The following is a 22,385-nucleotide window of genomic DNA, read 5'->3' as shown; positions in this document are numbered from 1 at the left end:
CATCTCCTGCGCCCCGGGGCCTGGGGCCGGGCGGCAGCGGTTACCCCGGGCCCGGCGACCGGGAGAGGCTGGTAAACCGGGCCTGGGGCTGCGCTGCGGGGGCGGGGTGTCCCTCTGCAGCCTGCATCGCTGCGCGGGAGGGAGCCCGGGGCTGCGGGGGTTTGAGCCTGTCCCCCGGGGGCAGCGGCTGTTCGCCCAGCCTGCCCCGGCTGCGCCAGCAAAGCCCGCCGGGCGCCGCGCTCGGCCTCCGCAGATGTTAGCAGCTGGGGCTAGCCAGATGCGCTTCGCCCCCGCCCGGCGCCGCAGTGATTCTACGCGGCAGGAGCGTGTGTCGCTCCGCCACCAAGACCCCCCCCCCCGCCCCCGACTCTGTAAATCCCCAGCCAGGGGGTAAGTGCCCCGGGCTAGCGCCGCTCGGCCCCGGGCTAACGCTCCTCGGCCCCGGGCAGCGTGTGTAGGGTGTAAAGCCGGGGGAGGGGATGTGTCTACACGCAGGTGGACGCTCCGGAGGGGGATCCGCCTTCGCTGCCCGCGGGGATCGGAGCGCGCTGCTCCGCAGGGCAGACACTGAGCGGGGGAGCGGCCGGAGCTCTGCGGGCAGCTGGCGGGGGAGCCGGTGGGCAGGTTCTTTGGTGACCAAGGCAATTCCTTGAGACTAAAGCGAATTAACGGGCGGGCCGGGATTGTGATCCCCGCAAGGTGGGGGGCCGGGGGGGTTAATAGGTGAGAGCGAGACCAGAAGGTGCCGAGGGGAAGGCTCCGGCTCCGGCTCCGGCTCCGGCTCCGGCTCCCCGCTCACTGGCTCTCTGCGCTTTACCAGCAGCGGTGGAAACAAACCGCCTCGAAGGTGGCCACGGACAGCAGCAAATGTACCGAGCCCGGCTGTGCCTTTCAGTGCGTGTGTGTGAATCCAGGAAACAGGCTCAGCTCTGCGGGGCAGGACCGGGGCCAGCCCCAGGTGAAGCCAGGCCGGCAGTAAGCGGGGGGTGGGGTGAAGAACCAGCGGAACAGTCTCCCAGGGGGAGGGGGGGCGGTTCTCCAGCGCTGCCAGCTTTCCAATCAAGCGCGGCTCCAGGGACTGTTTGGGGGCAGGTCTTTGGCTTGTGCCAGCCAGGGGGTCGGACCAGATCATCACGATGGTCCCCTCTGGCCTTGGGGTCCAGGCCGAGTGATTTCGCCTGGCTCCGTTTTGGGACTCAACCCCAAATCAAGACACTCGAAGTGGTTATTTGCAGAGCTCTGGCTACACTCACCCCTGCCCCCCCCCCCCCCAAACTGTCTTTCTGGAGCATTCACTAATCCAGAGGTTCTCAAACTGGGGGTCGGGACCCCTCAGGGGGTCACAAGGTTATTACATGGGGGGGTCACAAGCTGACAACCTCCACCCAAACCCTGCCTTGCCTCCAGCATTTATAATGGTGTTAAATATATAAAAAAGTGTTTTTAATTTGGGGGGGGGGTCGCACTCAGAGGCTTGCTGGGTGAAGGGTCACCAGGACAAAAGTTTGAGAGCCACTGTGCTAATCAGTCCTATTACTAGTGTCGCTGTTTGGAATTCATAAATATTCTGTGACTATTCCACGCCAACAGTGCTGGTGTGTGGCTGTTTTCATTAACGATCCCACCTTGGTGTTCACGACTCAACAATGGGCTGGGGGTAAAATACCTGAATTCAGCTGGATCAGGCAGCTCAGATTCAAGGCTTTGTGTATCCGTGAATGTTAAAGGTTTCATCTACAATCATAGTAAACTGAAGATGTGTAGTTGCAAAATCTGTGCAATCTTTCCACCGGGATATGACCAGTTCCATATGTATCTATGTATTTCATTGATTTCAATGGGTGTTAGGTGCATAAGTACCTTTGAGGATCTGGGCCTTAGTCTCTGTGCCTCAGTTTCCCTATGTGACTTATTTAAGGGGGCCTGTGAGAGAGCTGGAGACTGAACCCAAATCTCCTGAGTCCCAGTGTCTTACGCACAAGACCGACCTTCTCATGGTTGGTGACTTTCATATTGCTCTAGAGAGCTCGCCCTCTGGCCTCAGTTAAATCTACACGTAGGGATAAGGAAGAGAATAAGGCCTGGATAACTCCAGAGTATCAGTGAATTTGTTCCTCTAGTTCCAGTGCAAGCTTCTGGGAAACAGAACTGGGGATCCGTGAGGGCCTGGGCTGCAGCCTCCTGGTCTTCGCCCAATGTTGTATCCTTCGGTCTGTTCCAGCGTGTTTAGCTTCAGAGCACGTCGCCTCTTGAGTCTGTGAAGCTTAAACGATAAAATGATAAACGATAAACTAAGCTACAATAAAGCTTTACAATCTTCTAAGTTGTTTTGACTCTTCGTCCTCCATTGTACGATAGCAAAGAGGCCTGTGTGGCTGTGTGGTGTTTTGTTTTCCACGCGTAAATGCTGTCAGAGTTCAGAATAACACTTATGCAGGGCTTGTCACCTGCAGATCTCGAAGCAATTTACGGAGGTGAATAAGCGCTACTAACCCGGTGTTAGAGATGGGGAAACTGAGGCACGGAGCAGTGAGGTGATGAGTAAATGGCAAGGCTGGGAAGAGAACCCTCCTCCTGATTCCTCCCCAGTGCCCTGTCCATTGGACCAGGCCTTTGGGGTAGGAGCCTGGCAGAGCCAGCTCGTAGCCCCTAAGTCCTTGCTTTGGCTTCTGCTCCATGAAGAGGTTTAGCTTGTTCCTCTCCTTGGTCTGTCATTACGACGGGCACAAAACTGGTGCTTTAAGGGTGCTTCCCCTGGGAAAGCAGATCCTTGTGCTGCCTCAGCCTGGGAAATTCAGGGATTAATTTCTTTAGTGTAACTTTTCTGCTGCCGGCAGGGCGGAGCCGTCTGAGTTCCTGGAAATCTGAGAGCAGGAATATAACAGTGCTGGCCAGCGGGAGGGGTCTTTTGGGGACCAGCCCAACGCTCTTCACACACACCGCAAATCCCCACAGACTTCACCAGGAGTTTGGGTGCCCAAGGGATGCAGCGCCGGATCTGCTCTCAGGCTCTGAGGGTGCTGTCCTACTGAGAAACCCCCTCCCCATTCTTGAACCCCATAATCTTGGGGCTCTGCCCATCTGTACATTCAAGATTTGCCTAGAAATTCAGGAGGTCTGGTCTACACCCCACGTGTATCACTGTAACTAAAAGGCGTGATATTGTACTGATTTAGTTAAACCAGCATGTGCGTGGACACTTGTGAACAGGCTGGCCACCTCCTATGCACCCCCTGGTGGTCTGAGGTCACTGCGCAGGTGGCCTGCCTCAGTTTCCCCACTTCTCAGGGCTTTCTCAGTCAAATGACCACAACCCACTCTTGTCAGGTGCAGCACATCCCTTCTTGGGGCTGGATGTATTAACAGTGCAAAATCCTTCCCCAAGTAAAGTTCTCAGAAATCCCCATCATGTTCCCATGCCCAGTCTCGTCCCCGCTGGGTATCTCCAGGGCGTCTCTGCCTGGAGCCCTTTCCCCTGGAAGCTGAGGGTTCCCTGCAGACTCTGTAGTGTGAGAGAGAGCGAGGGGGACCCTAAGCATCGGCCCCCCCCAGGGACAGCTACAGGAGCCCCCTGGACCCCAGGCCCAGAGTCGTAGGCCCACCCTCGTCTCCCAGCGGCACACCTCAGCGGCAGGGCTTGTGAAGCTGTGGCAATGTCAGGCTGGTGTATGTAAGCGGAGATCTCGGTCCTTTGTCTCCTCCGTGGAACGCCAACCCGAGGTGAACCACAGGGTCTGCTGCAGGGGGTTACGGACGGCAGAATTACCCAGGCTGAGTCAGTTCCTGCACGCTGGTTAGAGCTGCCTCTGATGCCTTAAATGAGCCACAGCTGGCCTGGCTGGGGCCTCATGGTAGCAATTATCAGGAAGTAACTGACAGCTTCAGTCTGCGGATCCAGCTGGAGAGGGAACAATCCCTTATTCTCTCCACCCTCAGGTAAGAACTTCTGCCTTCCTGAGATAGGGACGGGAAGGAAAAGGCTCCTTATGTGAACCAAGCCTCCTCTCTGGGAGAGTCCGGCTAGTCTCTCCGCCCGCACTGCAGCCAGGGGCGGCTCTAGGAATCGCGCCGCCCCAAGCAGGGCGGCACGCTGCAGGGGGCGCTCTGGCGGTCGCCGGTCCCGTGGCTCCGGTGGACCTCCCGCAGACGTGCCTGTGGAGGGTCCGCTGGTCCCGCGGCTCCGGTGCACCTCCCGCAGGCACGCGCTTGGTGCGCTGGGGTCTGGAGCTGGCCCTGACTGCAGCCACGCGGCACTTCTTTGCTAGCTCCTTAAAGAAAGAAAAGGGGTGTCTCTGTGGGGGAAGGGTTGGAAAGACAGAGGGGAGGGGGGAGAGATTTGTTGTGCACCTTCCGTAACATGGTATTTGAGCCTCGCACACACGCTGGGGAGGAGGGATTCATGGGGCCGCAGGGAACTTAGCATTAAAGTAGGAAGTTCTTGGAGAGGGGTCAGGATGGGATGTCTCTCCCTGCCCCGGGGCTCTGCCCTCTGGGACTCCAGAACCTGGTCTCTGCAGTAGGACCTCCCCAGAGCATCTGGCCCGAAGGACAAACAAAGGAAGTATCAATGAAGGGTCACAAACCGGTTGATTTAGGAAAGGGTTTTCTGTGGCACCCATTGCCAGGGCATCTTGCTGCTGCGGCATCTGGCCTGGGGCCTCAGCGTCAGGCTTGAAATGATCAGCCCGAGGTTGCAGCCACCCCAGGTTCAGATCTGAGTAGAGCCAGCTCCAGGTTTCATCATTCCAAGGCGAATACACTGAACACTGTGAATCTTCTCCAAGGCCCTGAGTGCAGCTCAGCCATGGGGCCACAGACCCCGCAAAGCAGGGGCGGTGAGTGAGGAGGTTGCTATGTCCACTCTCCTCTTTGGTGACGGTGCGATCGGCGGCACTTCGGCAGCAGCTCTATCGCGCTGCTTCATTCTTCGGCGGCAATTCGGCAGCGGATCCTTCGCTCCGAGAGGGATTGAGGGACCCGCCGCCGAAGACCCGGACGTGCCGCCTCTTTCCATTGGCCACCCCAAGCACCTGCTTCCTCCGCTGGTGCCTGGAGCCGGCCCTGCTTGTAGCAATTGCACTGGCTGTAGACGGTCTTGGATTTGAGCCCCAATGGAAGCAGGAGATCGGATTAGATGAGCGCAATGATGATTTCTGGCTTTAAAATCTAGGAAACAACATTAAAAGAATCACTCCCCCACTTATACAATGTAGCCACCGGAATAACCGGGCCTGCAGCTTTCCCCAGATTGTGAGCTCAACGGTTACAAGTGAAAGTTCATAAAGTGTCCCAAGAACCTGGAATAACACCTGCCCAGGGAACAGAGACAGGCTGCCTTAGTTCAACTCAGGGACATGCCTGGGAAACCAGCGATGTGTAGAGCCGGAAACCAATGGCTCAAAATTGCTATGGCAGATAATTGGGCCTAAATGGTGGACGAAATAACGAGAGGGTGGGCTCCTCTGCCCAGCAGTCCTGGTTGGGGCCCTTTTTTAAAAAACAAAGGCCTTGGGCAGAACGGTGGCTCCCGTGACGCTGGCTGAGTGCAAGCGGGCATGTCAACGCTGGAACGGCGAGAGAACGGGAGCAGCAGGCTTCAGCGTCATCAGGGCCGGGTCCAGGCACCAGCAAAGGCAGCAGGTGCCTGGGGTGGCCAATAGAAAGGGGTGGCCCGTCCGTCTGTTGTTGGGGCGGCACGTCCGGGTCTGCGGTGGCACTTCGGAGGCGGGTCCCAGTTGATGCAGCAAGTTCAGTGCACAGGAGCTGGGAACAGCCCGAACCCATCCATGAGCCCAGGCAATCGGAGCCGATCAGAACGCAGGAACTACGGGAGCTGATCCCGGGACGGGTCCCACTGAATTCAGTGAGAGCTCGGGGTGCTCGGCAGCTTAGCCCACGCTCAGACATTACTGAACTCATTAACCCTTTAGTTCCCGGACTGAGACACACCTAAAGCTCCCCATCTGGTGAAATTCTTTCCCTCCCCCCAGGCTGGTTCGGTAAATTCCCACCTGGACTGGCGCTGGGAGATTGATTTTCCAGCACACGTGACACCGTGCAGAGCAATGATCGACCCGGGAGCTGCAGGGGCAGCAGGCTATGAGCTAACCAGCCTTAATGCTGGTCCTTGCTGGGCTTCAGGTCTCCCTGAGGATTGCAAGAGGAAATGATTTACTGAATCCTTTGTTTGTCTTCACCAGACACCCCCTGTGTCTCTCTCCTCCCTGCCCTGTAGCTGGGCCCGGCAGGGCTGTGAATTATTAATGTGCACCCAGCTGGCTGAGACCAGCCCTGGGAGCCGCACTGACTTCCCAGCAGGCAGGGGAGAAGGGAATGCAGCTGGAGTTTGGACAGAGCCCCTCGCCTTCCAAGCACCTGTGCCAGGCATGGATTAGATGCAGGCAAGGTGAGCAGGGCAGCGGTTCTGCTTCGTCCCCAGGGAGTGGGGAGGCAACTGCGGCTGTTTCCTAGCCTGGCCCAGGACCTACAAGGTCTGGCAGATCCACAGTGCAGGGAGGGAAGAGATTAGGAGGCAGAGAACCCTCTGCAGGGCTGGGAGAGAGAAGCCTCCGTCTGCCTTCTCCATCATGCCTCTTGCCTGCCCTGCAGCAGCCAGGGTCCCGGGGAGCCAGAGACACGCAGCAGTCGGGGGGCAAGAAGATAAGGTGGCCAGAAAGGGGAAGGGGGCAGCAGGAGAGCAGGGGCATGGCTGGAGTCTCCAACCAAGAGCCTGGGTAGCAGGCACCTTGCACTGCTCCTGCACACGTCTGCACACACATACACAGCCTCGGGCGGGCGGGCCTCCTCCGGGTGGGTCTGCACTGGCCACTGCTGAAGCAGATGGCGCCAGCCTGGCCCCTTTGTTTTTATCACAGACGCAGGCCACGATCCTGGAGCATTAGCCTGGACGGTCTCAGAGTACCAGCGTGCAGCCCCTTGCCTGCAATTTATCAGCATGCCGGCAGCAGCCGTCGGCAGGCCCTGTGCTTTGCTGGCCATCCCAGCCATCACCAGCTTGGAAAGACAGAGACGCTTGCTCGAGAAGCCAAGTAACATAGAAACGAGTAGCCAGTTCCTTGGGGATCCACATGGCGCCTGCGGCTCCGTCGGGGTGGGAGCTCTGTGGGCAAAGCGCTTGGAGAACCCCCAGGAACCGGATCTGTCCACTTGCCTTTAGACACAACGGCATTGCCCCAAAGCCCAGCACGGCACCCCTGGGTGAGCTCACCTCACTCCCTGTGACACCTTGAACCCGGGCATCCCCTGACAGCTGCCACATCCTGTCTGCCACCCAATGAGAAGCTACCAGGCTATAGCCCCAGCCAAGTCACCACCCACGGGAGCTCTGATTGGAGGATCGCCCGGCTCCACCGATTGGCCCCACAGCGCTATTTAGGCAGGAGGAGGAACAGGAAGTTTGTCTGAGCAGCAAGGTGGGGTCCTGGTGTGGCTGCACTGGGCCATGCTTATGCCTGCCACCTGCACCCAGCCCTGTTCCTGCTCGGCTCCTGGCTCCTGCCTTTCCCACGGCCTGGCTCCTGTTCCCGCCGTGCTCGAGCCTCGCCTCGCCTCCTGCCCTGACACCGCCCCGCCAATCCTCAGTGACCCGGCCAGGCTCCCACCCCGGCCTCCAGCCTCTGACCCTCCGCTTTGATTCCTGGCTCTTGGCAGTCGACTCTGGTGCTGCCCCTCAGCTGGGTTCCCCAACCTGCCTGCCTGCTCCGCCCACTAGACCTGACTCCTGCTCTGACAACGCGGCCAGGCTGCCCACGTCCCAGTCCATAATACGCCAGTCATTCCATTGACTTCACCTGGGGAACTCCTTGCCAGAGGATGTTGCGAAGGCCAAGACTAGAACAGGGTTCAAAAAAGACCTAGATAAATTCATGGCCGATAGGTCCCTCAATGGCTATTAGCCAGGCTGGGCAGGGATGGTGTCTCTAGCCTCTGTTTGCCAGAAGCTGGGAATGGGCGACAGGGGCTGGATCACTTGATGATTCCCTGTTCTGTTCATTCCCTCTGGGGCACCTGGCACTGGCCACTGTCGGCAGACAGGACACTGGGCTAGATGGACCTTTGGTCTGACCCAGTCTGGCCATTCTTATGTTCTTACATTTCAGCGGGAAGATGTGGACTAGCTCCACTTAGGATTTTCTCTCCTGTTCCCCTCGGCACCTCCCCAGGGGACCAGTTCAGATTCCTCGGGCTTCCCCAAGTCTGCGTGGAAGGGTCGACATCAAACAGGCAACCTCTGGCCGGGTCTTGTGATTTGGTCTCTCCGCCCTGGCGGGGCCTGAGGGCTCCCACTGAGGGGGACTCCCACCTCGCTGGCTGGCTCTAAGGCCTTTCTGCTAAGAGAGCAGCTTGCAGAACCCCCGTGAGTGCCTCTGCCTGGCTCTCCAGGTCTGAGCACCGCCGCCAGCTAAGGAGGTGTGGCACAGATCCTCATGCAGCTGGACAGGGACCGGCTGGCTCAGAGGACTGGGCGGGAAAGCAAAGAGTCACTGGCATCTGGCGCACTGGTTCCAATCCAGCCCAGGTCAATAGACACCAGGTGGTTGCCATTTAGTGGCCTGTCAAAGGTATCTTGTGGGACGGGGCCCTCAGCACAACTAGGCCTCCGGCTGGCTGCCTCTGCAGAGACACTCAGGGCCTGAGCCAAAGCCTCTTGACGTTGGTGGACCAGCTCCTGTGGATTTTAGTAGCTTTGGCTTGGGCTGTGGAGATCGAGCACTGCTCTTCTGTTCCCACAGCCACGCCAGCTCTCCAGAGAACCAACCAGCCCTGGCGCTCGTTAGCCCTTCAGCACAAGACCAATGGGACTAGATCATCCTGTGCCCCTGTGACGTTATTGATATAAATGGGGACCATATAGAACATGGGTTGCAACCAAGGTCCTGTAGTGGCACCAAATCCTAAGTAAAGGGGGTCATATAAGGTGTCTAAGATCAGGTTCTGGGTTGCTGGTTATGATTATGCTGTCTGTATGTCTGTGTATTATTTTGTAGTTGAAGTTATAAGTATTGGCTCTGTAATGTCTGTAATTTTGTATTATGCTCTGCCTCTGGGAAGTGTCCCAGACAAAGCTGATGTTAGCCCGGCATAGCTGGCTTGATGGCCCATTAAAGGGCCATCAGCTACACAATTGACCCATGGAGAGAAGGCAGACACGCCTTGTGACTCAGCAAAGTATGCAGAGACTGGCCCATGTGACTCCAGACTCCATTTTATTTTTGCTGTAAATTTCCACAGTGAAGACAAAGGGATTCTTACACCTGGAAAAGTCTATATAAGGCTAATGCCTCATCTCCATCTGGTCTTCAATCCTGCTTCTGACCTCTGGAAGGACTTTGCTACAAACTGAAGCTCTGCACGAAGGACTGTTGACCCATCCCAGCGGGGGATGTTCCAGAGACTTAATCTGAACCTGCAGTTTACTCCAGCACTGCTGCAAGCCTGAACTAAGAACTTTGCCATTACTGTATGTAATTGATTCCATTTAACCAATTCTAGCTCTCATCTCTACCTTTTTCCCTTTGTAAATAAACCTTTAGATTTTAGACTCTAAAGGATTGGCAACAGCGTGATTTGTGGGTAAGATCTGATGTGTATATTGACCTGGGTCTGGGGCTTGGTCCTTTGGGATCGAGGGAACCTTTTTCTTTTATTGGGGTGTTGGTTTTCATAACCAGTCATCCCCAGGACGAGTGCACTGGTGGTGATGCTGGGAGACTGGAGTGTCTAAGGAAATTGCTTGTGTGACTTGTGGTTAGCCAGTGGGGTGAGACCAAAGTCCTCTTTGTCTGGCTGGTTTGGTTTGCCTTAGAGGTGGAAAAACCCCAGCCTAGGGCTGTGACTGCCCTGTTTGAGCAATTGGTCCTGATTTGGCACTCTCAGTTGGGTCCCGCCAGAATCGCTCCGTCACAGTGGCGTAGTCGGCAGGATCCACAGAACCAGGTCAATTAAGCTTTGGGTCAGAACCCCACGCTATCCAAATTTTAACTTTGGGATTGAGAGGTTTGGTTGGTTAAAGATCAGTGACCATGAGACAGAAAGCATCAGGAAAAGCAAGGAAACTGCAAGCCTTGAGAGACAGCCTGCAGTTTGATTATGAGCAAGAACTGGCAGAAATTCGAATGGAGAAAGAGGCTGATGAGAGAAAGAAAGAAGTTGCTAAGAGAGAAGAAAAAGCTCGTAAGAGGCGTCTGGAGCTGCTGGCTGCTGAGGAGAAAACTCGACAGATGCAACAGGAGACAGCTAGACTCCAGCTCCAAGTCAAAAAAGCAATGGAAGAACAGCAGAGACTGTATCCTCTTGAAAGTCCAGTTTGTAACAATGTTGGTATGTTGTATAACTCTGAGCAGTTGTCTGGGGGTAACCAAATGTACCCCAACAATGCCACCTTTTATGTCAATGCTGTTACTGTGTGTTCAGTAGGGGGTGGCCCCATAAATTGTGCCAGTGCTATGGATGGGAATGGTAATGGAAAATTCATAGAGTGTGTAAAAGTCAATGGTAAAAGCTGTTTAGGGCAAATTATGGCTTCTAACATCACTCTTGTTAGAGCAGATCTGGTCAAAGAGGAAGATTATTTACCAAATCAGAGTGTGAATGTTGTGATCCTCTGTGAGTTTACTGTCCATGTGCCTTTAGCCAGAATCCACCTTGAGTGGAATGGGGCTCAGCATGAGGTGATAGCTGGCGTCAGGAAGTTATTGCCTAAAGATCTTTTAATTGGGGAAAATGTTAAAGCTTTGTTCAATCCAGGTAGCCAGTCACAGGAGAGGAATAATCTTAAACCTGTGTCTATTGTGAGCAATAATTTGCCTGAGGTGGGTTGCTCCAAAGGTTTGTCTGTGCAAAAAAGCAGTGTGTCTGGAAATGAAGTTTCTGAATGTCTGTCTAATGTCTCAGAAGTTAATCTGGAGTTAGATCAAGAGCAGAAAGATCTCATTGGGGAGGAAAATGTTTCTCAGGAGCAGATTAAAGTAGATGGTCGGGTTAAAGCCCTAACTAAGGAAGGAGAGGGTAAATTTGTAATGGGTAATGGATTGGTGGCTAGTGCAGCTTGTAGAAGTAAACCTGAAATGGGTAACTGTGATTTGCTAAAAGTAGCTCAGTGTAGTGAAAAGAGCAGCAGCTTATCTGTTGGGAGAGGCAATGTGCCTGGTAGGGAAAGTTTGGAGGAGCCTAGGCAGCCTTGTGAGCTGATGGCTTTGTCTAATCAGCAGTTTGGGGAGGGAGGGATAGTGGAAGATGAGTGTCCATATCCCTTACCTGTTTCCTGTGTGGAGAAATGTGACAGTGGAGGGAATGTGCCTGTCTCTGTCAGGAGTATTGACTTGCCTATGAAGGAAGCTACCCCAGTCTCCAAGCAGTTGTCTGTGAACAGCCCTGTGTGCTGGGACAAGGGAAGTGAAATCCCAAGCTGTGTGTCTGGTGAAGGAGAATGTGTCTCCGGCTCTTCTGTGTCTGTGGAGCAAACAGAAGGGGCCTTTCAGCCTGTGATGGTTGAGGGTGATTCAGTTGTCTCGGAGTTGGTTGTAAATACAGCTAAAGCCCAGGAAGGGAATAGTCCTGAGTTTGGGTCTGCTGGGGAGAATGGCACTGTGACTAGGTTGCATCCAGTTAGTGTCTTAGCAAAATCCCAGAGAACAGACAATTCTGGTGCTTGTAGTTTGCCAGTTGCTAATGTGTGGTTGGAAAAGGGTGCAGCAACTCTGTCTGATCAGGGAGATACCCTAGCCAAGGCACAAGGAGAGCATGAAAGTGATTTAAGTGTGTTACTTACTGACAGTTTGACAACTTGTAGCAAGAAGGAAAAGATTCCTGAACTTGTTCATGGCCAAGGGAAGGAGATTGTTTCTAACCTGTTATCTAGAAAGTCTGTAGCATCTGTGGTTGCTCAGGGAAGTGTTCCTGTAGAGCAAGCCCTAGGTGAAGAGGGGAAGGGCAGAATTTCTGTGAGGGGTGAATTGCTGCTTAGAGAAGCTCCTAGGGAAAGGAATCCTCATGGTAGCCTGTGCAAGCAGTTTACTGCAACTGAAGGGTGTAAAAGTGATTTAATCAAGAAAGTTTCAGTTCCTAACAGCCAGAAATTTTCTGTTGTGAATGGATCCACTGACTTTCCTTTTGAGAGATCCAGTGTGGGCAGCTTTGAAAAGGTCTCAGGTGGAGTAGAAGCTGTTAAGGAAGTTGAGCAGCCCTATAACCACCTGGCTGTGTGTGGCCAGCTTGTTGGTGGGGAGACAATGCTGTTGGGACAGGAATGTCTCCATGCTGAATCTGTAAGTGAGCAGTCTGTGCTTCAGGATCTGAGGACAGATTCAGTTACTGGTGTTTCAGAGCAGAACAGTTGTATGGCTAAATGCTTGAGGAGGCAGGGGAGAGCAAGCCAGCTCTCACCCTCAGACTCTTTGGATTTGTGTGGTACCTCTGTGAGACAAAGTCCAGCCTTGGAATCCATAGCAGCTGAAGAGTTAAAAGCTAGTGTCTGTGTTGATGCGAATTACTTGGCTGGCAGGGAGAAGACAGAATTGCTAATAGCTGTTAGCACAGAGGGCCCGCTCCATCAGCCAGTGAATTCTGTTAAGCAAGAGAAATCAGGGTTTAATCCAGAAGGAAAGAGAAGACTGAATTTTGCAAAGGGAAGCCACAGGTTAACCCTAAAATGCCCAAACTCCAATGGTATAGAGCCAAGGGTGTGGCATGACAAACATGATTGTAAATGGACACTTGCAATGAATTTGTTGTTATTGCTAATGCTAATTTTTGTAACTAATATGTTGCTATGGCCAAGAACTGTAACAATGTACAATGTGCCTAATCTTTTGGAAAATCCCTTAAACATGTTGAAAGGAATACATGAAAACACACTTTATGTTAAAGGGCCTTGCTATACTGGTGTTTCACAGTTAATGCATGTAAACAGTGTTGGAACTTTTCACAGGGGAAAATACATTCCAGACCTGATGTGCTGTATGAAAGGGGAAACTGAGGCACACTACCATATTGCTTTCATGGCTAAATGCCAAGAGTCCTGTACTATGAACAACATCAATATCTACATTGGTTTAATGTTAATTGGGTTCAAAACATTGGCCAAAGCTGGTATGGATAAAGTAGCTGTTTTCTTTAGCTCTTGGCAAGATCACATGAAACATACAGGAACCATGCTGCAAAAGCTAACCAAGTTATACCTTAAGTTTGTAAAGAGATCCATTCATGTTATTGAACATGACTTTGATAAACCATTTTGGTTATACACTGGTACGGCCTCTAGCCCAACACTAGCTGTAGTGAGACAGACCCAAGGAAAGGGGGCTCTTGGGATGCAGTCAGCGATGTTTTGTCATCCCTTCCTGCATCAATTTTGCGTTGGGGGTGTGACGTTATTGATATAAATGGGGACCATATAGAACATGGGTTGCAACCAAGGTCCTGTAGTGGCACCAAATCCTAAGTAAAGGGGGTCATATAAGGTGTCTAAGATCAGGTTCTGGGTTGCTGGTTATGATTATGCTGTCTGTATGTCTGTGTATTATTTTGTAGTTGAAGTTATAAGTATTGGCTCTGTAATGTCTGTAATTTTGTATTATGCTCTGCCTCTGGGAAGTGTCCCAGACAAAGCTGATGTTAGCCCGGCATAGCTGGCTTGATGGCCCATTAAAGGGCCATCAGCTACACAATTGACCCATGGAGAGAAGGCAGACACGCCTTGTGACTCAGCAAAGTATGCAGGGACTGGCCCATGTGACTCCAGACTCCATTTTATTTTTGCTGTAAATTTCCACAGTGAAGACAAAGGGATTCTTACACCTGGAAAAGTCTATATAAGGCTAATGCCTCATCTCCATCTGGTCTTCAATCCTGCTTCTGACCTCTGGAAGGACTTTGCTACAAACTGAAGCTCTGCACGAAGGACTGTTGACCCATCCCAGCGGGGGATGTTCCAGAGACTTAATCTGAACCTGCAGTTTACTCCAGCACTGCTGCAAGCCTGAACTAAGAACTTTGCCGTTACTGTATGTAATTGATTCCATTTAACCAATTCTAGCTCTCATCTCTACCTTTTTCCCTTTGTAAATAAACCTTTAGATTTTAGACTCTAAAGGATTGGCAACAGCGTGATTTGTGGGTAAGATCTGATGTGTATATTGACCTGGGTCTGGGGCTTGGTCCTTTGGGATCAAGGGAACCTTTTTCTTTTATTGGGGTGTTGGTTTTCATAACCAGTCATCCCCAGGACGAGTGCACTGGTGGTGATGCTGGGAGACTGGAGTGTCTAAGGAAATTGCTTGTGTGACTTGTGGTTAGCCAGTGGGGTGAGACCAAAGTCCTCTTTGTCTGGCTGGTTTGGTTTGCCTTAGAGGTGGAAAAACCCCAGCCTAGGGCTGTGACTGCCCTGTTTGAGCAATTGGTCCTGATTTGGCACTCTCAGTTGGGTCCCGCCAGAATCGCTCCGTCACAGCCCCAAAGGGATCTGTGCTCCTAAATCACTTTGGGGCTTTTGAAAATCCCATGCAGAGGATTCAGCCCTGCTGGCTGTTTGGCTGCCACTCTCACTGCTCCAAGACTAAAAGAAATAGCCAGTAACTCGTGAGTCCATCGGTTCCTTCCATTTGCCCACATCAGACGTCTCCTTCTGTATTAATATGCTAATGGGCACCGTTCGGGCTCTGACCCTCTAGCCTGAGCTTAATTGCCTGTCATCCTGGTTAATGAGCCTGCGAGGGATGTAATTGTTTGTCCCAGAGTCCCGCTGACAAGCACCAGCCATCAGCGCAATTGACTGGCTGCGGCCCGGCTTCAGGGGCAGGGGAGGAAACCAGAAATGCCGGGCTCCGCTTGCTCTCCTGCAGACTCCCACGGCTCCTACCAGGTTCTGAGAGGAGCCGGTCACCTCGTCCCCTTTCCAATTAAACCCTCCAGCACGTCCAGCCAGTGGAGAATTATCAGAGAATAATGACAAAAGGCGGGGAGGGATCACCCATCCCATTTACCGCGGCTCTGGCTGGCCACGTGGCTTGATGAGAATGAGGAAGAGCTTGATTAATGGTCCCTCAGGGGCACCGTGGCTGGAAGTGCCCCCGGCTGGGCGTCCCTGCCGTTGTCCCGGGTGTTCTGGTTCCATCCCAAAGGAGGAGCCGTCAAAGTAGGGGAGCTGCGGGCCACCAGCAATAATGACTCGGGCTGGATGCACAGTAGGTTAGCAGGGTTGGTGCTGCAGAAATCAGTACGCTCTGGCCAGCTCTCAGCCGCCAGCCACGGGTAGCGTTGGCCACGGCCGGGGAGGGTGACGCTGCAGTCGTTGAAGGCGCTGGCACTCTGTGTGCACAGCAGGATGTGAGCCCACTGCCCTCTCCTGGATAAGGTGAGACCTGCTCCCAGGTGAGGGTGAGTTGCCCCCGAGTCCAGGCCTGGGAAGTAACGGTGGGATCTCCCCCAACAAAACCCCACGTGCCAGGCCTGCTGGTCCAGCATTCCCCCACTTGCCTGCATCACCTCCCCCTACAGAGCCTGCTAACACTACGTGTGTGGGAAGGGGAGGCGCTGGGAGGGGTTGTGATTTTTTTATTAATTTGCATAAAGAAACAAACAAAAATTACAAAGGTAAACGTCTTACAGCCTGTACGTTACCAAATACCGGCCATGTCCCAGGAGAGCCAGTGAACCCCCGGAAGTCGGGGATTGTCTGGGGCTGGTCCTGCTTTGAGCGGGGGGTTGGACTAGATACCTCCTGAGGTCCCTTCCCACCCTGGGATTCTAGGATTCTAAGTTTCCAGCCTGTCCGAGCTGCACGGCGAGGCAGTGCCTCCGTCAGTGTTACCCAGACATGGCACCTCAGGGTGGGGGTAACAATAATAATAAGGACGCACACAAACAGGACGCTAAGATCCTGTGCTTAGGAGTTGATTCGCCCCTCCAGACCCACAGTCTCTGGTGGAGTGAAACCCAGCACAGCCGGTACATCGCGTAGGCTGCAGTTTCAAGCTGAGGTTTGGTTGCTGGAGCCACACCCTGTTTCCGCTCTTGGGTCCGCCTCTTCCCACAGCTGCCGGCCAGAACCCGGCTTTTCTGCGGCCCTGGAAATGGCCTTGCGGAGATGCCAAGTGCTCACTGTCAGCCCCGACTCTGTGGTGTTTGGGTGATGCCTGTGTAGACACGTCGACATGTTCTATGGAGACCGAGGGCTCTGGCATCATTCCCAGCGTCTCGGAGCGGCAGGTGTTGTTCTTTGAGCCCCTGCCCCTGCCCCTGCCCCATTTCTGCATGACCCCTGGATTAGCTGCCATCTGTGTCTCAGGAGAGGCTTTGCTGGCTCTATGTGGGAGTTGGAACACCCCCCCCCCCCCCGCCCCAGTCTTCCCCCAGATCAAAGAGGCCGGGCCCTAAATTCACTAAAAGAACTTTACACATTCGTCGGAGGTGGGCGGGTTAATAGCCAGGACCTGGGGGCCTCGTGGGCCAGCTGCAGCTTCAGCCAATCCGGGCTGTTCTCGGTCTCACGGCCCCAGGAAGTGCCTTCAGAAGGAGTCCCCTTAACCCAGGCAGCCAGCGGCAGCACCAGCCCAAACTACAAGAATCATCCCCAGGCCGAGGCTGTGGGTGGAACTTGGAGCCCAGAGCCAAGTGTTAGGGAGGCAAAGAGGCTCCTAAAATAGGCCTGGCAGGTGGGACTGCTGAGAGCCGTGTGCTCGCCCCGGCTGCTGTCAGAGTGACAGCCCTGAGGGCACGGGGGAGCCACACCTGCAGGAACGGGCCGGCTGCCCGGTGCCGGGGGCGGAGGGGGAGCAGCAGAGACCGGAGCCGGCAGCTGCCTTTGAGATGTGTGTGTGCGACTGCTTGCACGTGTGTGTGTGTGTTAGACGTGCGTGTGGATCTGTGTGTTTGTGAATATATGTGCGTGTGTTTGTGTAAAAGCAGCAAAGAGTCCTGTGGCACCTTGTAGACTAACAGAGGCATTGGAGCATGAGCTTTCGTGGGTGAATCCCACTTCGTCAGACGCATGACACCGTGCAAGGCACTGCATTTAGCCGTATGGAATGGAAATCTATTTTGACATGCGTCTGACGAAGTGGGGATTCACCCACGAAAGCTCCTGCTCCAATACGTCTGTTAGTCTACAAGGTGCCACAGGACTCTGTTGCTTTTTACAGATCCAGACTAACACGGCTCCCCTCTGCTACGTGTGTTTGTGTGCATCGGAGGGTAGCAGTGGGCTCTTCAATCCTGCAGATAAAGACAGAGCAAGATCCAGGGGCTGGAAGTTGAAGCTCGCCCAATTCAGACTGGAAACAAGCTGTCATTTTTTTACCATTGGAACAATTTACCCAGGTGGATTCTCCATCACTGGCGATGTTTAAATCAAGACGGGCTGTTTCTGGGAATTACTGTGGGCTGGTCTCTGGCCTGGGCTAGGCAGGAGGTCAGATCAGATGATCACAGTGGCCTTGGAATCTCAGAAGCTCTGGAGAAGTGCCCTGCTGGGGAGACACAGGAGAATCATGGTTTTTCATTTGAATTTCCTCCCCCTAACCCTATCAGAGAGACTTAATTTTCTTCTATCAGAGGGGTAGCCGTGTTAGTCTGGATCTGTAAAAGCAACAAAGAATCCTGTGGCACCTTATAGACTAACAGACGTTTTGCAGCATGAGCTTTCGTGGGTGAATACCCACTTCTTCAGATGCAAGTCTTAATTTTCTTCAGCTCCTACCCATCCCTCAGTTCCTACTCACTGGTCGAGGCTGGCCTGAGTATGAATCCTTCCAAACATTGCTATGGATGCCTGCGGCTTTGCCCTCACTGTCTATCCTGGCCCGCTCTTTGCATGCCCCATATGTTTGCCCTCTCTGTGCTCTTTGATGGAGGGATTCTTTCAGTCCCTCCCAATGGCACACCTGCCGTGGCAGACATACTGGCTTCATCCGTAACACAGCCTACAGATATTTCCATCATCTTTCTGGATCATGTTGGAGATAAGGTGTTGGTGAACTTCTTGATGAATCTCGGTGTGATGTGCGGTCTATATGGTTTTATAAAAATATGGTAATGAGTGAATATAATGTAACTGGAATATGTTTCATGCAAAAGGTCTCTTGTAAGGTATCATTACAAAGCTTATAATCTACTGAGTGTGACCATCCTATTTGTATAAAGGTACCACTCTTGTTTCTGGGACTAGAAATATGAAATATAACCCTGACGGCCTATTGTAATTGTGCAAAGTGGGGGCCATTAATGGTGGTTTGGAATCTTGATGGCTCCCATCAGCCAGGGCAATTGACTGGGGCTCTGTTTGCAGGCAGCCTTCCGGTGAGCCAGGCTGGGAGGAATGAAGGCTTGGGGTCTTACAGTGCCATGTGATCATGTGACCTTGTCAGGGACTTGAACCCCGACAGCAAAGTTTGTTGTCTGACCGCAGAGAGACAGGCAACACCAGCAAGGTCCGACAACCTGAACTGGAATCCATCTTTAACCTAGTGCTTTTCCCATTGAGAAGGAGGGGTGGGAACCCCAAGAGAGATAAAGGATTCCCGCCTTATGCCAAAGATATATAAAGGGGTGGAACACAACAAAGGGGAGGAGCCTTCCTGAGGAATCCCCTAGCTACCACCTGAGCTGGAACAAGGGCTGTACCAGGGGAAAGGATTGTGCCCAGGCCTGGAATGTGTCCAGTCTGAGGAAAAGACTTACTGAAGCATCTCTGAGGGTGCAATTATCTGTATTCAGTTTGATTAGACAGAGATTTGCGCATTTTGTTTTATTTTGCTTGGTGACCTACTTTGTTCTGTCTGTTACTACTTGGAACCACTTAAATCCTACTTTCTGTATTTAATAAAATCACTTTTTACCTATTAATTAACTCAGAGTCTGTATTAATACCTGGGGGAGCAAACAGCCATGCATCTCTCTCTATCAGTGTTATAGAGGGTGGACAATTTATGAGTTTACCCTGCATAAGCTTTATACCGGGTAAAACGGATTTATTTGGATTTAGACCCCACTGGGAGTTGGGCATCTGAGTGTTAAAGACAAGAACACTTCTGTGAGCTGCTTTCAGGTAAACCTGCAGCTTTGGGGCAGGTAATTCAGACCCTGGGTCTTTGTTGGAGCAGACGGGCGTGTCTGGCTCAGCAAGACAGGGTGCTGGAGTCCTGAGCTGGCAGGGAAAGCAGGAGCAGTGGCAGTCTTGGCACATCAGTTGGCAGCTCCCAGGGGGGTTTCTGTGATCCAGCCCGTCACACTCGGCATTTGTTATTCCGTTTACTACCTACTATGTTCCTGCGGCATTTGCTTTTGAAGGCGTTTAGAGTCCGTCTGTACCTTGGTGGACTTCCAGCTTTCTGCATTTGAAGGCTGAGTTGCAGGTTCCTAGTCTGGGCTTCAGGCTGTAGGCTTTTGAGGAACAAATCTTGTTCAAGCTGGTGAATGCAGCTGCCGCATTGCCTATTTGTGAGGTTGTTTCCTTCTGGCCATCCCCACTGGCCAGCACGTCAGTGCCAACGAATGTCAATCGACTCCCCTCTTGCATTTCTTGGCCTTCTAACGCAATGCTGGAGCTGGGAACTGATGGGGTTCATGGTAGATTTGCTTTTTCATAACTGATCGTGAACCCCATCTTTTCTGTGAATCTGCCCCGTCTCTCTGTCTCTGCATCCATCATGGCGGAGCTGTCACTTAGATGAGCTATGTCTGTAGCAAAATCTAGATCTTCCGGGGTACTGTTTGTTGAGCCATGCAATGCCTGTGTTGTATCCGACTGCACGTTTGCTCATAACAAAGTCAAAGACCATGCCAAATAGGAGAGGTGAGAGACTGCATCCCTGTTTGACACCTGTGTCTATGTTAAACCATTTCTTCAGGCCTGCATCTGCTTTAACGGTGCATGCTGCACCTTGATAGAAAGCCTTCTTGATGTTCGTGATGTTTGGTGGCACCATAACACTTCAAGGTGTCCCAGAGGGCCAGCTGCTAATGACACCTCTCCTCCTCTGGGCCATCTACCAGAGAATCATCCCAAGTAAAGGTGGACGAGACCTGATGAGTTCCATCCAGTGCATCCTCCAAGGGTGAAGCAGACGTGTCCCCGACAGTCCATTTTCCAGGGCTTTGCCAGGCTGTTGTTAATTGTCCCAAGCGATGGAGCTCATGCCGCTCCCCTTGGGAAACAATTCCACAGACATGAATTGATTTCTTGAGGCTTTTTTTTCACTTTCTTCCTCAGGAGGCAATAAGTCCTTGATGGTTAGAAATGGCCCGTGCCACCAATTCTCTATCTGGATTTTGAACACCCCAGGGTGGGAAAGTTTGCATCTGGGAGTCTCAGTTTGACCCATTATAAAGTCAGGGTCCATTATTAAAACGACACGGTAAGATTTGAGAAGTCTCACTGTTAGGAGCCAGTTATCTGCCCAGGTGCAAATGTCACCTTCTAAAACCTCCTTAGCCACAGGTTGATTCCAAGCCAACTTGGAGAACTAATTAGCCTGTTCATTCCCCCTTTGATGGGCACGTGCAGTGAAATACAGTGCAGGGAGCTTTTCAGTACGAGAAAATGTTGAGGATTTAGTCTCTGTTCTGTGCCTGGTGGATTGAAACCTACAGCTAGGTCTGGCTGAATCTGCAAATGCAATTTTTTTAATCCAATGTCCCCCCACCCATCCACCCCCAAAAACTTTAAATTCCTTTAAGTGAGCAATTAACATGATTCAGGATGTCAGTGTCTGAACGTGATGTGCAAATTCCTAGAATCAGTCAGTCCCAGATACCTGTTATTGAGGAGCCATGTGGAGGCAGATGCATTGAAAACAGTAATTTGGAAAAAAAAGGCCTTACAGGTGTGCCTTAAACATCCAAATTATGTTTATTTACGTGTAGGAATTTGACATCTTAATATGCAGGTTCATTTACCTTGGAAAGGAACTAAATCCAAGGAGTGAACAGCTTTCGCTATGGTAGAGAGGTAATTCCCCCCACCCCCATCCTCTACTCTCTGCTTACGGCTAGTGCTGGGGTAAGAATTTGCTGCAAAACCATAACGCAAATGAAATGCCCCTGGTATGGAGTCTGCATGGTGCTCGAGCTCCCCAACCAGAGCTAAGGGAACCTGTCTATCCTGTGGTCATTGTCCTAAGTGAAGGAGGCACAAGATCTGGCTCTAAGCCCAAACCCTCTCAGCAGAGTTGGTTTAAAACTTTCCAACAAAACTTAAAAAAAAGAGAGAAAAAAATGCCTTTTTGACCAAAATAAAAATGTTCATTTTGGCCCAACATATTCAGTTTTCAGCCAAATCTTTTCAAACAAGAAAGCGAACATTATCACACTAAAATGAATTTTTTGGATGTGTGGGAGGGGAAACCCATTTTTATATATTGTGACAGGGTCAGGCCAGATGGCTACAGGAGAGTGATCGAAGGCAGATATATTAGCCCCAGGTTAAGTAGGTCCCCTTTCCCTGGGTAGGGTAACGGAAGGTTCCCGAACAATCAGGAACTTTCTGGAAACAATTAAGGCAGACAGGCTGATTAGATCACCTGCAGCCAATCAAGGCAGGCTAATCAGGTCACCTGGGTTTAAAAAGGAGCTCACTTCAGTTTGTGGTGTGCGTGTGAGGAGCTGGGAGCAAGAGGCGCAAGGAGCTGAGAGTGAGGCTGTGCTGCTGGAGGACTGAGGAGTACAAGCGTTATCAGACACCAGGAGGAAGGTCCAGTGGTGAGGATAAAGAAGGTGTTTGGAGGAGGCCATGGGGAAGTAGCCCAGGGAGCTGTAGCTGTCATGCAGCTGTTACAGGAGGCACTCTAGACAGCTGCAGTCCACAGGGCCCTGGGCTGGAACCCGGAGTAGAGGACGGGCCCGGGTTCCCCCCAAACCTCCCAACTCCTGATCAGACACAGGAGGAGTTGACCTGGAGTGTGGGTTCCACCAGAGGGGAAGATCTCTGAGGCGAGCAAATCGCCAATAAGTGCAGGACCCACCAAGGTAGAGGAGGAGCTTTGTCCCGAGCTATATTTTAACTTTTTCCCACTGAAAAAGTGGGGAGGGGCATTAGAAAGTAGAGAAAACCCCTCATTTTGCGCACAGACGCACTTTTTTCTGGAGAACTGTAGAAATAAGTGATTGAGGGATTTCCCCCAATGAAATAGGACATGCTTTTTTTAATGTAATTTGTCACTGCTGTCTCCGTGCGGCTTGTAATGTAAGTGAGGCATTTGGAGTCGATAACTTGGCAGCGTCTCTCTGAAGTGGGGCGGGGGAGACACTGTGAAAGGACAGAGGAAAGGACAAAGCAAGTTACACAGTGTAAGGAAGAAACATGAAGTGAAGAACAGAAGCAGAGGATGCAGTCTAGCTATTGTGTGCGCCTCCCCTCCATAAGAACTGGG

The sequence above is a fragment of the Mauremys mutica genome, chromosome 5 (genome assembly GCF_020497125.1).
Source record: "Mauremys mutica isolate MM-2020 ecotype Southern chromosome 5, ASM2049712v1, whole genome shotgun sequence".
NCBI classification, from domain to species: Eukaryota; Metazoa; Chordata; order Testudines; family Geoemydidae; genus Mauremys; species Mauremys mutica.
This window is presented reverse-complemented; position numbering follows the sequence as displayed.